This window comes from Pocillopora verrucosa, chromosome 9, assembly GCF_036669915.1.
Source record: "Pocillopora verrucosa isolate sample1 chromosome 9, ASM3666991v2, whole genome shotgun sequence".
NCBI lineage: Eukaryota > Metazoa > Cnidaria > Anthozoa > Scleractinia > Pocilloporidae > Pocillopora > Pocillopora verrucosa.
Window position 1 is genome coordinate 21,359,257 of NC_089320.1, and position 20,028 is coordinate 21,379,284.

At 40.2% G+C, this 20,028-nt stretch overlaps 1 non-coding gene and 1 pseudogene across 1 annotated transcript; one reads left to right on the forward strand and one right to left on the reverse strand.

Annotated features, from left to right (window-relative positions):
- Positions 1 to 170: 170 nt before the first annotated feature.
- On the forward strand, positions 171 to 6,758 carry LOC131792803 (uncharacterized). The gene is made up of 7 exons (XR_010718828.1): positions 171 to 441; positions 846 to 912; positions 1,824 to 1,961; positions 2,815 to 2,962; positions 3,243 to 3,461; positions 4,601 to 4,750; positions 5,494 to 6,758. It is a non-coding gene; the product is annotated as an uncharacterized protein (transcript).
- A 1,232-nt stretch (positions 6,759 to 7,990) lies between these two features.
- On the reverse strand, positions 7,991 to 9,364 carry LOC136283220 (uncharacterized; annotated as a pseudogene).
- Positions 9,365 to 20,028: the final 10,664 nt, after the last annotated feature.

Below are 20,028 nucleotides of genomic sequence, written 5' to 3' on the forward strand. Positions count from 1 at the left end.
TAAGCCATTATTTTGCGTTTCATACAGTTGATCAGGGGGACTCAAAGGTTTTGACAGCGAAAGTCTAATTTGTAAGTTCAAAAGCTTGGCTGAACGAAGAACATACGAATGTCACACGAAGCGTAGCTACGTCTATCCTTCAATCTTTCTTTCCTCTTACGCCAGACCATTTGCAGACCTCTAGCATTTTCTCTTAACTCGCCAGCTCAAACCTCGCGAGCTCCGTTGCTCTTGTCTCAGCTACAGTCTGAAACATCGATCAAACGACTGTGCATGTGCAAACTTTGAAAGAACATTCCCGTTCCCCGAGTCCCTGATCACGATTAGTCAAAACGTGTGGCTCTGGGGACGAGAAAAAGAGATCGCCAAAATGGCGGCGGGATGGTGTGAAAAGCCAAGTTGTCTTACAAGGCTTAAAAATTAATCCCATCACACCCACTGGTAAGTTAAGACAGAATTATTTAAGTTTAATAACGGTAGCTATATGTAAAGGTGATTTCAAACAGTATCATTATCCTAACAAAGGCAACTTTTTACAAAGAAATTAAAGCAAACAGCTAGTCGTACGATTTATTTGTAAAACAAAGCATTAGTCCCAGAAGGGACTTATAGTGTTGGTTATTGTTTTCTTTCAAGAGACGACTGTGTGATCTATCGAATAGCAAGTAACTTGTACGTTAACATACTAAACAGAACAAACTGTCGAACCAACCACAAATGAATCAGCTGTAGAGCTGTTAGAGTCCGGAATCAAACAAATCGTGTCGAGATCGCGGCTTTGCCATTAGTCACCTTGTGAAATCATTCCCCACACAAAATGTTTTTGCAATGTTTCGTTTGTATAGATGGATTTTCAAGCAGAGCCTCGCCAAGTTAGCTTCCTCAGTGATCATAACTACTGGATTTCGTGTGGTATGTACGCCCTGGAATATTAGCCAGCTCTTATTGACAGCTGGATTTACGCAACCTGTAGAGTATTACAAAACTTATCAAGATCTTGCTTGCTTCCAGAGCGATTTTAAGCCATGTTTTGCGGTGTATTACTCAAACGATTGACTGTCTGGATCTAGACCTCATGTGTGCATGGTTACCAGACAATGCCACCTTTTGCATTGAATCTAGCAGCTGCAATGAGTGTGATCAAAAAACAGGTTCATGTGTGCACCTGTCACACTTTGCAGACTATAACTATACTTGTGAGAGTGAAGAACAGAATGCAGAAAATAAAATATTCAGAGTCATTACATGTTAATTACTGGAGAATAATAATAAAAAGAAACCAAAAAGACAAGAATGATGACAACAGCTACAAATTAATTGGTATAAAACAGAAGAACAAAAACAAACGTGATTAAAACCCCCAAAAACAAATCAAATGAAAGAGCATAAAGGACTAAAGAAATTAAAGAAAAATAAAGCTTTGATCCCAGACCTCAATATTAGGGAGGTAAACCCTCATATGATTTCCTGATACCTAATTCATGGCTTCATCCTTGCAGGAGTGGTAACCCTTTATACCCTAACATCCAGTATGCATATTCTTCATACTTTACTTTATACATTTCCTGAGGTGCTGACTAGGAGAATTTGTTTAACAATCATGAGCTTCATCAGCTGGAGATCATTTCTTTTATTCTCATGACTTTAAAGTGTGATTCAGAGTGATATTGTAGGGAGAAATTATATGCTGGTCATTCCTAGGGGCCAAAGGATTAGGAGGAGTAGCCAATACACCCTGTCATTCATTGCCACTGTAACCAGGATACACCCTGAAATGACAAGTCACTCCATTACTGTACAGACTTTGACTTTTGATTTCTTAGAATCCCCAAGAGCCAATGGATTGATATCAGAGCAAATGCAAGCATTTGATGGAATTGTCCTGGATTTCATGAAAGAACAAGATATTCCTGGGGCTAGTGTGGCGATAAGTAGAGGTGAAGAACTGATATACTGTCAAGGTAAATACAAACTGGAAAGAGACATGTTAACCTTTTCAAACAATTTTTGTATTCTACAAATGGGAATTAAATCAATATACTTGTAGGAAAAAAAAGCTTTGAAATTGAAATCCAGCTTGCCCTTCAGAATTGGAGTGAAAATTGTTGCTTGTCTCTCATCTGAGATAAAATGAATATTAAAGATTCTTTGCAAAATTTTACTTTTTTTCCACATCCTGTGCCAACAAGGCCTAAGATTAGATTTACCATTAGGTAGAAGGTTAGTACTGTAACCCCTAAGACTGGCCAGCATCCATTTTCTGCTAACAATTTCATCCCCTAGTCAAAAGGGAAGGAAGGAAGCTCTTGATTGTTAACCCCTGTAACTCTTATGATTAAGTGAACAAATCCAATTTTCTCATTAGCATGTCAAATAGAAAAGTGATGAGTATAAGGAAAAGACCAATAAGGAGATTATTAGTTGATCCAATACAAAATTCTCAGAACTAATGTCATAGAAATTGTATGGTAGACAGTATGAGAATTACTAATGAGATCTTGGGAGTGAAAGGATCAAACAATTCTCCTTTTCATAACTTCAGAAAATGTATACAGAACAGTATGGAGAATATATACACTATAGTTGGGTTGTAAAGGGTTGAAGCTTGGTATTGTAATCAGGTTGGGCACCAAAGAAACAGGTTTTATTATGGAGAGCAAAGGATTTGAAGGGATGCTCCACTGAATTTTTTCTCAAATGCAAACAACGATGGGTAAACTAAATTCTCAGGTAGACCAGAAAGAAAAAGAATTGCAACAGTCTGTTGAATGTGTACAGTCCTATTCAGGCCCCTTTTGACTTTTTCATTATTAGGCTATGGCTGTGCAGGTGCAGGAAGGAAAGTGCAACCAGAGTTAATGTTCAGAATTGCTAGTATCAGCAAAACAATTACTGCTGTTGGTGTTATGAGACTTGTTGAAGAAGGGAAATTGTCTCTGAGGATAAGTGTTTGGTCCAAAGGGTAATCTCCTTTTTGTTGGTTTGAGGAACTGTGAATCAGTTTAAAGTAGAGTTTGATCTCCATTTACATTCTGGAGTGTTATCAGTATTTTAGTTTGACGCTTTTATGTTGAATAATTTCAAGTATGCAGCAAACAATCTTGAATTCAGTAATGATTGTTTAAGACATCAGGGCTTGTGCTATCACTGTTTAATCTATAAAATCTTAAATCCATCTTTATTTTTCCTAAATAAGCAATACATTCTTATTTACATATTTTATGATTATATTTATTTTCAAGGAATTTTAAAGGAGTACAATCCCACAGAAATTGGTGATATTCGACTCTTAGACATCACACTGAAACACTTGCTTCATCATTCAGCTGGGTGGGACAGAGACAGGGCTGGGGACCCTGTGTTCTGGAAAGTTGGAAACATATGAATGTTGCTGAACCTGTGGCACCTTGTGTACTAATACAGTACATGATGGGAAGAAAACTTCAGTTTGCCCCAGGTGAGTACAATCGCAATGGAGTAGTAGAGGAATTACCATAACACTGTGTATAAGCCACACTTTTAGATAAGCCACACCCTGAGTTTCACAACTCAAACTTTGGACTAAAAGTTTTGAAAAGAAATCTAAAGGAGTAGATGAAAAAATACATCAGGAGTCTTAAGAAAGTTGCCTTAAATTCCTTATCTCATGAAAATAAAGATTTATTACCAAGTAGTATTTAGCTGCTTAAGGAAGGCCAAGAAGGTTTACTGCCACTCAGTAGCAAGAAAGATGAGGTTATGTATATCAACAAAATGTTTCTTTAAGGAGCCACTACACTTGGAAAAGCAAAGATCAATTTATTTTCTTGTATATTTTATAAATTTTTGATGGATAGTGTCAATTTATGCAAATTTGTGGCACATTTTCTAGATGCCATACCCCTGATTTGATATAGAATGTTTGGAAATTGGTGTGGCTTAAACACTGGTGTCATGTTATTGTATATTATTTAAAACTCAGTCCATTTTAAATAGTTCACATCTCATAGTATCTCTGTCCATCTGCATGAGGGAGAAGAAGTAAGTGTAGAACTTTACTCTCTCTTCCATCTCAAAACTTTCCCACCTTACTCATCTGTATTATTTGGGAGTTATTAATACTGAATTGAATGGTTATGGGGTTATTTTGTGCTTAATAGCAATATCTAATAACACCCCTGATAACACACATCAGAATCATTTTATTCCTCTTTCTTTGACAAGAGAGGGCTTCTCTTCTTACAACAGATCAGTGAAAAGTCACTGAACTGGATCTTTTCATGAAGTGACTGGACATTACAAAGTATATGCCTAATTAATTTAAATGCTGTAGATGCTGAACTATCAGTGGTATGACTCATTGTGATCACATTAATTCAGAATACTGCAGGAAAAACTAAATTGATGGTGTAGCTATATTACCCACATGTATGATAAGCTGCCTTACTCCTTCATCCTTTTTATCACAGATAGTTATCTGAGTGTGTAGCATTTTGCAGTCACACACAGGTGATGTGTTGAACTTAATTCCTGTTTCATTGTTTGATTGTCTATTTGTGCATGTTATTTTGTTCTGTTGTATTTTGTTTTTAAATTGATTTTTTTTTTTCTTGAAGGGGAGAAGACATGCCTATTCCAATCTTGGTTATACAGTTTTGGGCCAAGTCATTGAGAGAGGGACTGGTCAAGGATATGACGAATTTATGACGACTCTTTTGGAGGCCGTGGAAATAAAGCAATGAAAATTGGTAGAACTTGCAAGAATGACTCAGTGATGAGGAGTAGATTTATCTTATTCCTTCCACTTTCATAAAATTATTCCCGACCTTCCCCACATCCACCCCCCACAGTTAGAATTTTGCGTGGTCTAGTCCAGGCTGGGTCATTGATTTCTCTCTTACACCGTACACTGTGCTCCCGCGGTGCTTCCATTCAGACTACAAATTAGTTAGCGGCCTTAAAGACTAGAGGACCACTGGTGGAAGTCCGTGAAGAACGAGGGTTAACGAAATTAGGGCCGTCATTGAGCTTAAAAGTAACGGCAAATAAAAAAATTCGGGTGCTTAGTCATCATTACCGCTTTTTATTTCCTCAGATACACGCAAAACTAGGAACTATTCAGCCTCAAAAGTGTCAGGCGTGTCCTTTGAGCGTGGGATTGATTCTCACATGTAAGCCTCTTTGATGGTAAATTGTACTTTCAATTCCGCTCAAACAAAGAAATGACTGCCGCACAAATTTCATTGTTGATGTTTCAGTAATTTTGTAGATTTTTTCTTCGGTGAAGGATGAGGTGAAAATCACCGTCAGACTAGCTCGGGGTTTTGGCCGGCTACCGGCTCCCATTGACAGCCCTGCATGATAGTTTGGCACTGTTGTGATTCACCTGAAATGGTTCTATACTCAGTAGTTTTACCTTAATGGGTGGGTAGCTTTTAATGGACGGATTGGGAAAATTTAGATTCACCATTTTGCTAGATATTGACTTAATCCTTTCTCCACATGTTTTCCCAGGTGGAATATTTTCACAATCGTCACCCCAGGATGGTGAGGTCGATATTTCCTGACGGCTGTAAAGTACCGCCACAGTACGGAAGGTGGACCATGGAAGAAGCGGACGCCCACGGGGGTTGGATCGCCACTGCTTCTGAGCTGTTAAAGTTTCTCCTCTCCTTAGAATCGGGTGTTAATGGAAAAAATCATCTCACACGAAACTTTCCAAAAAATGCTCGATAAGCCGTCATTTGAGAAGGATACAGAGGAATGGTCTCGGATTGGTCTCGACATCCGGGACAATGGAAGCACTTGGGGTCACAGTGGACAGATGGAGGGTACCTCAGGTGTATTTGACACGACACTGCGAGGGTTACGCTTGGGCACTGTTGTTCAATTCTTGGGCTAAAGATCTCGATCTTGATGGACTTGTAAAGTACGCTTTGAGTTGCACTTTATGTGTATCAGTGCAGCCAAGTTTTAGCGGTGTATTTCCAAGCAGTATCACAACGGAAGATAAACGACAACTGATTAAAATAATGGTGCCAAAACACTATTTCTGGCCATTGTACGAAGATGTAAAGAGTCGGGGATTTGATTTAACATGGCTAAACGCCTATAGATTTGCGAATGCTTTATACTTCAATATGATTTTTTTCCAGAACGTTTATTTAAATTCAGCCATATCTATTTATATTGGACTTACAAAGGATGCTTGCCGAGAAAGACTGAACAATCTTGTTGGTCTACGGCCCGTCCATATCGAAACTTACGTTGATAACAACGACCTACTTTACGCTCTGCTGTTAACTTCGAATGATGGTAATGGAGTGTCGTGGACGTTAGATTTGGATCTCCACCGTGGCTCAGCATCGAAAAAATATGCCTGTGATGTTTAAAAGTGGTTTTAACCTCACTGTACAGTGCTTGACCGAATACAAAGGCCGGTTGCATGTCTCAGTTCTATACGAAAAGGTCGCGAATGGCGAATGCATTGCAGAATTTTGACTTGAAACCAGATTATTACCAGTTTGAATTTCACAAACAGACAAAGGAGGGATTGATGTTATCTTACGCTAAGGCCTATCACGTGAAAGGTCAACCTCGATTTAGTGTGATTTGGACCAATGAGAAGGCAGAAATCAAGTGGAACCCGACATAACGTGTCCAAATATGGGTTTTTGTTTGAACTGAGAGAAGCGGCGAAAAAGAACTTTTATGCTAAGTGTGTAAGCTGTTATAACAATGAAGATGTTCTAAACTTTTTAGCTTCTTGGAACAAATAAATCTAAACGTCCTTTTATTCTTGAATGAAGCATTTATTTTTTCATCATTTTTGTAGGAGAGATTGTTTGAATTGTAGCGCACCCCTACAATTGCTGAGCACCCCTAAAGTCATGCGTTCTTAACCAGAAAATTATACTAAAGTCTCTTCTGTATTATCGCAATAATTTTGAATGTACACATAGACCCTAAAGGTACCTGTTCAGTATGTCTCAAGATATTATGGGCATTACACATTTAAAAACCCATTCATCGGAGGCATATTGTCAATAATGTTTCTCGTAAATTTATTTACGACAATGCTGCCGTTTCATCTGCAATGGTTCGCTTGTAGGCAAACTATATGTCGTGGTCAGTTTAATTCTGAAGTATTTCATCAACCCCCTGAGGTTGTTTCCCCCAGCAGTATCGTCGTTTTACATTGGTAATTCTGTGTATGCATAGGTAATCTTGTCAAGGTAATCTTGTAGTAGCGATCGGAACAGACATTAGATATTTGAGCCAAATCTAGAGATTGATTACTCACTGAATAAATAGTTAAATATTTTGGATTGGCTTCTGAACACCTTTACCTCTTTAAAATGGATGTTTGCTCTAATAGGGCTCCTGATGAATATGTTCGCAAATTTCAAACTTGAAGTGAAAGATATAAGTGCGAAGCAAGGTCTTGTAACTCCCTGCCCAAGGGTGGTGGCATCTCCCGGGGGATTCCGTGATCCCTTACGTCCGAGTGTCACCGAGTTTTTCGTGACATCTGCCGCCAGAATCACGTTCAGTTACCCGAGGATTCAATATCACCTCTGTGCCTGAAAGAATATTAGCATTTCTCTCTATTGTAATACCGTTTCTGTCCGAAATTCGAGGATATCCTTTGAACAGTCGTCCCACCATAAATTGGGTTAATTTAGTATTATCGACTGAGTTGATAACGTTAATTGGCCGCCGTAAAGAGTTAAAAAGTTGTCGTGACGAAGGGCTAACGCTCGAAACGTCAGCTTTTAAACTTATTACGGTGGCCAATTTTACGTTATTAACTTAATCCTCTCCCACCGACGCAGAACCACAGAGTTTAAGAAATTTACCCCTTTATCCACTATAATCAGTTAGTTCAGATTTAAAGTTTTAAGTACTCTGTTCGCTTGGGATCTTTTGTAGCATGTCATTGTTGACATGATGATCTAAAGACAACAAGATCCTCTTCACGCATGATATATAATAACAAGAACTGCGGCGTTCAAGATTTGTCCTTGCGAAATACGAAATCCACGGTGGGACGGGTGTGGCTGTCCCTCTAATGTATCTATGCCTATTGCGAGAAACATCCTGGTACATCCAAGAACGATCAGAAAACCTGTTCAAATTGGGACAGGTGTGAATATTGACTGTGCCTTCTCTTCTTTCACGGGGCAACGAGGTAGGGTTAGCATGTGTTCCCGAAATTGAATGGCCAGTGACTTCGCTTATACTTTGTTTCTTCACGCGCAGTGTTGAGGGTGGTAAAGCTGGCAGTGGTTTCTTAACAAACTCTGGACTTTTGTTTTTAATTCGTTATTTTCCGACCTGGTACGAGTTTGAAGCTGATGCACCATCGATACTTTTCGGGACGCTAAGTCGCCAGGTTCAGATCGCGTTCGTAACCGTCCCATAACAACAGTGATGGACTCGAAAGTCACCTTCTTCAGCGACCGATGGAGGCGAGAGTTCAAAATCATGTCCATTAGAGTTCTGCTTCGCCACTTGGTGGTTGTTCATAATACGTATATGTCAATGGGTCCAAATATCCAACGGAGCGTCAAATTTGTCGGATGCGCTGTCATGTCGGGCCAGTTTAAAAACAGCATCCCTACCGAAATTTTGATTTTGCAATGTTGTTCCTCCGTCGGTTGGTTCCAAATCTGAGCGAGAAGCAAACATTGATAAGGTTTCGGAACCATAAATTGGTGTCTCGTGACATCTCAGGTGATGCTCCATTGACTCCCCGATCAAAACAGGAGTTTGTTTCCTCGGTAACATCAGTGTGCGTGCTATCAGTATGCTTTGTTTCCACTTAACTTTCGGCCACCACTTTCTCTTGGTGTTATCTTCAAATATTTGTATCTTCAAACGTTCTAGTTTACTCCTTTGCTCGTCTGTCATCCTCGTTGTCTCCTTCTGCCTGACTGTCTGAAAAACTTCTATTACGAGTGATCTCAAGATCGGGCATTTTCAACAGAGATAAACCTTGAATGGAAGCTTGGAAACTTGCTCTGCGTGCGGGAAAATGCGACAGACGTTCTGTATTTTTCATCTACCCCATTATTTCACCGCATTACTGCGCTGAGACGAACACGAGGAAATTAATCGCTTATTTGACTCTCCCTGTTTGCCCACCAGCGACATGGGTGGCAATGTCATCATCTCAACAGCCCTGTCGCTTTCAAAGAACCTTTGACCACTGTTTGTTGTACTAGCCATTGTTTCTTCATCAAAACCCCTTCCACACCAACTTAAACCATTCTGAGGCAATAATTGATCCGAGTCTTTTTCACCTCCGTCGCCGGACCTCCTTCTTCCAAGTTCCGTCGGGTCAGTTTTTCTTCCGACTATTTGAGAGCTGTCGTGTCAACATGGCTTTATGGCGATAAATGTCGCTCACTCTTTCGTCGGTGGACTCCTGATCTAAAGTTACTGATTGTTATCTACGTGATCTTCAGTTTAAACGACTACATAAATAAGAATTTTCCGCATTTTGACTTTCGATAACTCTCTTCGAATCTTCCCAATGTTTCCGGCCGCTTTATCAGAAGCACGACTCACCCAGATGCCCTGGCTGTAAACGTTTTCTCTGTTAACGACCAAAATCAAGCAGAAGCATTAATCCGATATTTTCACTCCTGCCGAGAGACAACGCTGTTCAAGCACTCTTTTGTATAATTACTCCTTACTGCATGAATGCGTAGGAAATTGATTCCGCGCGATTAGCGTCCTAGCAATTAAGCCCGCGATTGGTACACACATGATTACAAGTCACAGATAGGCGGATAATTAAGGAGTTCGCATTAATCTGTACATACATCAGAGCAGCTGTCAGTACGTGTCAGTGATCTGTGGATTGCGTCGCTTCTATCAAAAATGACAACCACTTTTTGACAATCGGACGGTGGTGAGCATTCATAAGAATGTTGAGAAATTTTGCCTCCCTGACTAGAACTACACGTTGTGTAAACCACAGGATGCCACATTTGGCGTATTTCGACAAAATCTTTATTATAGGATTTGAAAACAAATTTTAATACCAAACGTGATCTACCGCAAAGGTTACTCCCATTTCAAAACGTTTTCCCTAAGAAAGACACAATTTTTGACACGCTGAAAAGTGCAATTATACACCACACTAAGATAGTCTCAGCATGTTATCGACCACTGCTCTAATCTTGCTTCTCTCGCTGGAATCGGGAAGGAACGCCGATTAGGCTCTTTGACTGATCTTATTTGGAGGCACATACCTTTCTAAGGTCAAGTAGTTGATTGTCCTCCGCTCCACATCCCGTTTTGCCAGCAACTAAAGTTTTTCTTTTTTTTTCTTGAGCTCATTGTTCTTATAAATCTGAGTGAATCCAGTTAAGATCTTTAGAAAAATAGAAAACAAAATCTTTCTGACCAAAAATGCGAACATTTTACCAGGAGAATATGTTCATACTTGATTGAATTATTATTACAAAATGCACGCTTGCCCATCATCTGATATAAAGATTCCAAAATGCGCTTTCTGTCGCCGCTGGTGACCTTTTAACAACAATGTAAACGACGCTAAAGTTTGTACGAAGTAAGAAAACATTCAAAACGTTCAATTCTACCGTCTGTATGTATTTAGTAATTAACTTTTTTTTATCTGAAAACTGCTTGTCGATTACAAATCAAAATCGGGAATTCTCATGTCTGCTCCATTATATGATGAGGTAAACACGTAAAAAAAGGGTTGTATGGCATGAAAAGGGGCAAGAGTCGACCTGCAACTTAACAGAAAGTCTACAGCTACGGGGTCAAGCATGAGGTGCGCTCAAATCTCTTCCTAGCAAAGCTGGTCTCCTTCTAAGCGTTTGGGCGTGCAAAAATACGATCCTTAATTTACTAATTTGCGATTTATGCAGTAACATTGAGCCAAAAGGGCCTTATAATATACCTGTGTGAATTTGATCCTCCTTAAGGTTAAGTAATGATGACGAAGAAATGAACTTTGTTTTCGTCTAATATACCCTTGTTTCTAACGATATTTGAGAGTGCTATGAAAAGGTAAATTAAATGATGTATTCGTTTATTCGACGCTCAGGTCTTGGCGTTTTGATCAGCTACCACTGACACATTTAAAGTCGGTGTCGCGGATTGACGTAAGATTTAAGATGGCGGCGGTCGTGTTCGACTTTAGCTAAAAGGGAGAAACTCATCTTCTTTTCTTTCGCCCTTTTCGCTCAGTATAGATTGGCTATTGTAACTCTAACTGCCTTCATCACGTAATCGTAGTATTTGCACGCCTCTATCAAGGCAGTCCCGCAAAATGTTCAAACCTATTCTATCAGGAGACACTTTTTGGTCTTCGGAGACAAAACGATGTTAACCCGAGCTCTCATCGGATTGCCGAGAAAATTGTTGGCTACTCCGACCCATCATTCGCTTAATTTACTGATACCGCTGGGTTTGAACGAGTGAGATCTTCTAACATGGGCATGTATAGTGAAGAAGGCTTCTCCAATGAGCAGTCACCCGCCATCTCGTTGTCGTCGAACCGGCACCTCGAGGCTTCGTCTTTACTTGCGGACGTGACAACCAGACGAACGCAAACTCGAAGGACTTTAGTGCTTCTTTATGTCTAAGGCTCTCTCGGTCAGGTTTGCAAGACGAAGGGAAGATGGCCGCAGGAACCTAGTGTCGCTGATGTATTTGGGCTATGGTCAAGCCATAAGACAATCTGCGTGCTCGACATAGCACCGAAACTATAGCACACTCAGACGTGAGTTAGGGGGGGGTCGGCGGTGGGGTTCGATCTTTGGTATGTTGCTGTATTTGATTTTTTAATGTAACCATGGCACTGTGTCATGTATTGCCCACAAGAGTGACCTCTGTGCTAGCGTCTGTGTGAAAGGCATGGATCACTGCGTAGTAAGATTCCCGCGTCAGACCGCTCGTTTAGATGTCCGACGAAACGTCGCCAAATTACATACAAGTTGGCTCCCTCAGTTTGTGTGTTGGGTGGCATCAAGGTTTCTCGCGTGTGTGTTTGCTGTGTGACATGTCCACGTGATAGTGTCACTGTACGTCTTACCCAACTGTGCACAACATAGAGCTGCAAGTAAGTAACGACAAAAACCCCAACTGTGGAGGGCTTGAGTCCCAGATTTATTGATTTTTCCTTGATGAAGGGCCAGAACGCCCCTCAAAACCATCAGCTTTGAAAGCCCGCGTTTATGGTGGCCAATTTATACGGGTATAAACTCAGTTTGATAAGGACTAAATTACCGTGGGTATATACTCTCCCACCCAACATCAGGCACGCAACCCGTTTCGTGAGACAACTTACCCCCTTTATCTCTATATTCTATTGTGTTAGTTCAGTACAATTTGTGGGGCTACGTCTGTCTGTTTAGGATGAAGAGCTTGAGCTTGCCCAGGCGTTCATTAAATAATTCTAGTGGCATCTATGATAATTTTTTAAGTGTGTCCCTCCATATTTGTGTGGTTGGGAGCCATGTTACAGCATGAAAGACTATCACCACCTAAGGGAAAGTATGCCTATTGTTATCTATCCCAGAACAATATGATCCTGGGTGTACACTCTATCGTAGAGATCTCTCAGGAGTGGTGGGTGGGTTTAAATGTCTCACAGGCATGTTACAAGTCAACTAACGTCACTTGTTCTCGCTTCTTGTTCAAATAACTCATCTGATTCTCTGCGTGTTTACATAGTAGTTATTCACTTCTCTGTAGTTAGGGTCAGGGAAAGAAACCGTTTCTCAGCAGTGTATGTCTAAAAACGGTATGTTTTTGGGGTAAAGAGAGATTATTGAACGCCCATTATGCAAATGCCCCAGGTGTGAGCAGTCTGGACACAGGGCTCCCTCTCCTTATCCCCCCCCACCCCCGTCCAGGCAATTGCTCCTGCGTAAGTGCATTAACCTTACACTCTGTTTTAAACTGTGCAAAAACTTTGAACGTAATATGTCACTTACAATATTCTTTTATGAACAGCCCAACCTGGTTGCATACAGGTAATTGTTGATCGTGTTAGCAAGTATCATGTGCTTCATCCAGCAAGTCGTGAGATCAAGTATGACATGGAATGTTGGCGAGGTACAACAAGATGGCAGTCTGGTTAAGTGGGTGACTGGTGTCTTTTATGCCAGGGGCCAATGCTTGTATCCAGGATCGTAGCAGAACTTAAAGACAGCTGAAGTCGTTCAAATGAATTTTCAGAGGATAATTTTCGTGAGAACATTCTCTGATGGAAGGTTGAATTCCTGAAAATGCCCATTTTAATGCTTGATAAATCTTGAACTTGGATGTTTTTGGAGTGTGAGTTTATCATTCAAATGTAAAGGAAAGCTTGAATGCAAACAGCTGTAAAGCAGCTTTGAAGATTGTATTGGTCCACTTTCAGTCTGGCAGGTTTGCGGATTGATTTATGTCCATTGGTGGTGTGGATAAGTGTGGCACTTGACATGTCTATGCTATTTGAAATTTTTGCATTCAACATAAATCCGTTCCATAGTGTCAATCATTCTGCTTATCACCGCACACTATACTATTACAGCCATTTCCACCTCTTCAGGAATCCTTCATTAATAATTCTGCCTTATCTCGTCAGTACCAACCAATTCGGATTCGATGTTAAGGTTTCGAGAAGAATTTTGGTACTGGATCTCAACCTAATAATCCCCTATATTGAACATTTCATTTCATTCTCATCACTTGTCTGCGTCTGCTATATGTACTTGATTAGTCTGTAAGGAGAAATTCTTGTCTTGGTCACTCCATAAGGAGTTAAACTTAGGTTAAGGGATTGTAAGAAAAATGTGTTTACTGCCTACTTATGTCTCTCAGGGAGGTAACATCCAAATTACAAGGAGTCCATACTCTGTCATTGGTCCATCTGTCCTTCAGGCCCTCTGACCATCACACTACCACAAACTATGTGAAGTGGAATCATGTATCAGGGATCAGCAGCATCGCAAGCACGGCAACTGATGCGTTAGCACGCTTCCCCTGCCGCACGTTGTCAAGCAAATATGGGACTACTTGGGTGAAAGGTTCAACATTATTCTACGACATTTGCATTTACATCGTAAGTCGCAGCCTAATTCAAAATGTATGTTTCTGATTTTATGAATACTTGTTCATGTGTGGTGTCTATTTGTACAATATAATGATGTACAATTGACACATCCTAGTTTCTTATGGGTCTTCTGTGTTTACTTGTTTTCATGGGTTCAATGCTTTCCCACCTAACCCACGAAAGTGTAGCTTTACGGTTCACATCGAGTGTGACAGAGGTATTCAAAACAGTGGAAATCAGCTAAATTGCTTTTTTTTGAAATTGCCAGACTAAGGAGGCAATGCCCTACCACTGTATTTGAAATCAAGTATTTCCCAACATGAGTCCTACAAGGTTATAAATAGGCCTAGGACAGGTGAGTCTTTTTGGTGCTTTTCTAATTTCTTTTTCAAATAATCCCAAGTTAAGCTAATTTCTTTGCTATTTTCACGCTTCAGGAAACTTGCATTTAGAATTTGGACAAAAACATTGGCTTTTCGACAGTCATGCAGTTGAAGATAAAGACATCTTCAGTCCCTTACATGAGGTTGAACAAATCTACCACTACCTCCTCCACACTGGCTACCTGTGCAATTTATTTTCCATGTAAACAACTCGACTGAACTGGAAGAACATTGATCATACTGGCAAACTATTATACATGAGAAACAAGAACACAGAGAAGCTGGAATCATGTGCTTCAGGAACTGTTCCTCTATTGCATCTCAGGGGAGAACATTAACAAAGATGAAAGACCTGAGTTCTCGGATTATGGAGAGAAAGCTCTTCAATCACTGTCGAGTCTTGTTTTCCAGACTCTGATGCAAAGCTAGCATTTGATTAACATAGCAATTCATGTACTTTTACTTAAGGGTAAAGTAACATGATAATTCTCTGAAAGTCCAGCCTCTTTATCTTTTTATGGTCAAAGTGAGCTTACTAATAGGAAAATATGTTTTACCCTCGCTCTTTTCAACAGAGGACACCCTGTCAATCAACTTTTGGTCAAAGAAAACTGTAGAGAACCAATCACAACGTGCATGCGTAATTAAGCTTTATTCCTTATAGTAGAGAGATCCACTCCTATTGTTTCATTTCATTTTTAGAGTAAAGGAGGACATATCTTAGGAAACTATAGTTTTGAAACTAGTTCTAGTTTTCTATGGATGCTTAAAAAAGGGATAATTTCCGGACTGGTTGCACTGATTTCTATATAGTAAAATTGCTTAGGTTTAGGGCTAGAATTACTCTTTCATATAGTGTTAGAAAATAATCTTAGAAAAGATGAACTTTTGCGCTGGAGAGCCTTTATATCTCATGACTGTTGCTTGATCTTCATTTCTTTTTTAACCGGTGCGAGAGTGAAGTAGCTCATGTCCAGCTAAAGATGGACTGCTTAGGATCGCCTCTCTTGATGTTTGGGGTCTTTTTACTTATTAGATTCCGAACATTTCTTTAAAAACCGTATGATATCTTTGTTTTGATAAACAACTGAAACTGTGGCTTCGGTATCAACTGCCTTGTCTTACATTTATCAATCTACAGCAAGCTTCACTCATTTCTCGTCGAAAATTCCTACTTCTTTTGTAAACCATACACTTCTACCTTATCATGCCGAAGAAAATATATACTGAGCCCTTTTAGGTTCCCACTAACCTACTCCTCTGTGAATTGATTTGTGGTCATCAGCCTTATCCCGCTGAAATTATCTTGTGTAAATTAATCACCTTCAGCCCTACAAATGTTCCCTCTTTGGGCAAAGGATACAAAAGTAAGCCATTCTTTCACAAGTGTTTGATTTCCGATTGTGAATTCCGTGCTAAAGTAGCACGCATTACATTTAAGTGCGCGTAAGAATGATGATAAAGTGAAAACACTACCCTCCATTTTGAGCGTGCAAAAAGTAAGCCCCCCACAGTGTTTCTCTAGCGGATATAATGTCAAAGCTGAGCTGGAGTGAGTATCAAAGTCTGCCTAAAAGGCGGGCGGTCTCAGGACATCGGGGTACCCAGCACTTAAATCATTCCACAATTTTCAATTATTTTTCGCAGCGCAGCGCAACGGGACAACCCACTTGCAGACAGCTAGGACTCTAAAAACTTGCTGCTAGCAATTCTGTTATAAAAATTATCCGTCTTTTGATTGTTCCCATCAGCAAAGTCAGGTTCAATCGCTTCCTTCAACAAAAGCAGAAGCGCCACCGTCTTCGTCTTTGTCCTAATTTAATCATTAACGTGAATTTACATTAGGTTTTAAAAGACTAGAAGTATACTGGGAAGATATTTTGCCAATTCTACTCGAGGCATAATTGATCCGTTGACCCGTTTAGGATCGCCTCTAGACCAATTGCGGGCCTGCCCTATATGGTGCGGGAAAATATTTGAATCAAACTATAACTTTAATTAAAAATGTTCAATACCCTACAAGCTTTAGTAACGGGTTGAAGTTGTTTACGGGTAGGGTAGCTGAGTTTGTTGCAGGCGATACTCCCAGAATATTCCGCCGATTCTGTACTTCATATCAGCAAATTCATAGACCAATAAAAGTAGCAGTTTGTGCCTCTCATCGGCGGTCCATTCGTCGTTCGATCGGTTCTTCACGAATGGATGGACCAACCCAACCGGAATGCCACACTTTTAGTCGTCCTGTTTCCGTCCTAAAATGGATATCATCTTAATTGCATTATTGTACGATATTGTGAATTAAAGAATGCGCCACAAAGATATATTTTTATCTCATCAACTCGGGCCAATCTCTCAATTGACAAACTAAATCTACGGTGTAACTCTGGGTAGCCGTACCTTCACATCTTTTTTCTAACTTGTTGTCACCCGGCGTTCTTCAGGGACAAATCTGGTAAGGCATTGATAACCACTTTGCTTTCAACGTTACGAGATTTATTCGGGCTGCTTCGTTCTCTGTCACCTAAGAACCTCCCAAAAGTAAATGTCGCTTAAAGCGCAAGTTTGATTTTTTGGCTTGGCGTGATCTTCTGGCTTTAATTTCTTTGCACTTCTTCATAGATTGTGTTGGTTTTTACGGAAACACACGTGTGTCGTCCACGTGAGTCGTTGTTCTGACTAGTCACGAGTCAAAGTGAAAGGAAACGCCTGATGTAACCATTTAACCAACGCAAATTAGCTTCGAATTGTATGTAATGACATTATAACGATTAAGTATGTTGACAGGCTCAGTTTCTGTAACAAATAATCTCAGTATTCACTATCCCCTCACGCTCGTGCTAGCCTCTTTGGAGGAGCACGAGTGACGGAATTGACACTGGTTGAGAGCCCCGTTTTCATTGTTTGTTCCATGCAGTACTAATAATCCACCAACCACATTAGACGGCATCCCGTGGCTATCACCGACACCTTTCCTGGCCACCCTGGTGAAGACATGCATCCGGTCAGCGGCAACTAAAAGCTTTATCGGTGTTGGTAAGTACCCTTGCCCATTGAGGATTCCTCCTGTGTCAGGACATAATGTTCTCTTTCATTCGCGATGTGTATCGTGTGTCGTGTCCTGATTTCCTTTGTGCAACGGTCTAGAATCGTGAGAACTTGCCATCGCGACATTGGAGGTTTGCCGCTGAAGGTAAATGATACTAGAAATGAGTTTCAGGTTTTCCGAACCTGCTGAATGAATTGGCACCAGGAAGGATTTTCATCACACGGAGAAAAAGTTCTGAATTCCCCCAACACTTCCTTAGCCCAAGCATCCACCAATCAAACAAACGTCCAGATTCTTTTTTCGGGCTGCACTGGTGTTGGGGCCTGGCAAGGAATTTTAAAAAATTAATAAAAAAACAGGATACGAACCTTTATACGACTATGTACGATCACTAATTTCCCGTATTTGAAAACTAATTACGTGATTAAATTTTATAGAGCGTTCTTAGTCAAGTGACAAGATCCATATATATGCAGAGTACTGTATCTTCTTCCCTCGTTGTGTCCTTGCTGTTTTGTTGTTTTTTATTTTCTGTGTGCCGCAGGTGATTTTGTTTATTTTTGTTCTCGTGTGTCCGGTATTATGTTTACACCTTTCGTACTATTTTAGTGTTGGATCGTTTTGCCTATTTTCTCATCTTGTCCTGTTTGTCCCCTTCAGTTGTATTACTTTGTTTTTCTACCGTTGTATGAATATTATTTTATATGGTTTTTGTTTCGTTGTATGAGTTTTTATTTTTTGTCACTTCTTATTTGTATTTTTCTTTTTGCTGGGTTTAATTGGTCTGGTTCGTCTGTTTACCTGTGTGGACAGTCTCCTTCATTACCCTCCCCTGCTTCCACACTGTCTCCCAGTCTAGAACAGATCCTTTGCCCTTTTTTTTGGGTGGAGGTGCAGTGCATGTCCTGTCTTCGTACTTTGACCCCCACATCGCACGTGGCACTGTCAAAGTGATACCACTGAGCTTCCACTTTGAGTAAACCCCATCCACCTCTGGATTAGAGAAAGTGGACCAATTCATGACAAAACTACAAGGCGCCTGATCTAACCAATTGATAGAAGAGCTCTTCCATTGGTAATCATGAATATTACAACTCTCTTGTTTTTAAGGGACCGGTCATTATTTATTTGGGGGTCGGGGTCTTTTGTGTCACAAAGAAATTTTTAACTATTCCCCCCACTTTTTGTTTCTTACCAGTCAAATGAAAAGCCCCCTCGGGTATAAAAAAAAATAATTCATGCAAATTGTCCTATTGTTTTACAGAAAAGACTTAGTTTGCCTGCTTGTTGTCTCGTGACTGCTTGTCCATTCTAGAAGATTACACGCCGCCCCACCACCGTCAAATGGAGTAAAATTCCAACCTCCCCCTTTAAACGGCTTATTTTCAACCATCAACCTTTAGTACTAGTAGGTACTACTCACCCATAAGCGCTCCTCTTTACTCAATACTCAAACTCACAAAATCGGGCCCCTCACAAGAGTTTTCCTTGGAACGCATTTCCTTGTGTACAGTAAAGCGATACAACAGGTATCACAAGTCGAAACCGGAACTCAACGACGCATTCGAAAAAAGCTTAAAAGTGTTTCTGTAATGGTATCTTTACGTACGACAGACTGCTTTCTTTATTTTGCCACCATTTTTTCTGATTTGCCTCGTCCTTGGAACGAGGATCGCATTGTGCCACCTGCGATTTCGTGGAGTTGAGTCATGTTTCAATCTAGATGGAACACCGTAACGACTGCAACCATATGACATTTTTCTTTTCCTTTACACAGACAAGCAAAGTTCACGTTATGAACGCTAGGTATGATAGCGGGATAGCTTGCAATGACCTCAAATAGCCTTGAATTCTAAATTATTTAATTCTATGTTACGATGATGTGAACGCAACTGAAAATTATAATTCATTCACCGTCACCCCCTCATAGAATTGTCTTAAATTCTATACACGGTTCGCACCAAACCGCCAACCCTGGACAAACTAATTAAAAAAACTCAAAAGTGAAACAAGACAACAACAAACGAACAAAAACAACCAAAAAACAATCAAGCATACAGGGCTTGGATTGGAAAATTCAAAATATACGAAACGAACACACCAAACAAATAGTAGACATGTTGTCCGACCTTAGCGGAGGAACATGTTAGTGAGAAGGTTTTATACGTCCTCCTGGCACCGGCGCACCCAGCCCCGTGACTTCAGAAGGCAATTGTTGCCTCTTCCTTCTGTACCTTACCTAAAGCCCTATCCTTCCCCTTAAAAAGCCATGTATAAACATAAAATGAATGACCGCCATTACGCCAGAAAAACTGAGACAGCTCCGTAAATTGAATTATTTGAAATTTGGAACCCTCGTTAAGAAGATACAATTCTGGGAAACCAAATTGGTACCAACATCGAAAGTAAGAGAATTACTCTCGCTAAAAGACATCTTATTAGATGGCTATCACGACGTCCAACTGAAAGTTCCTTCATACATATGTTCAACTTTTTGGTGACAAGCTGTTTGTAATGCTGCAATAAGTCCTTTGTCT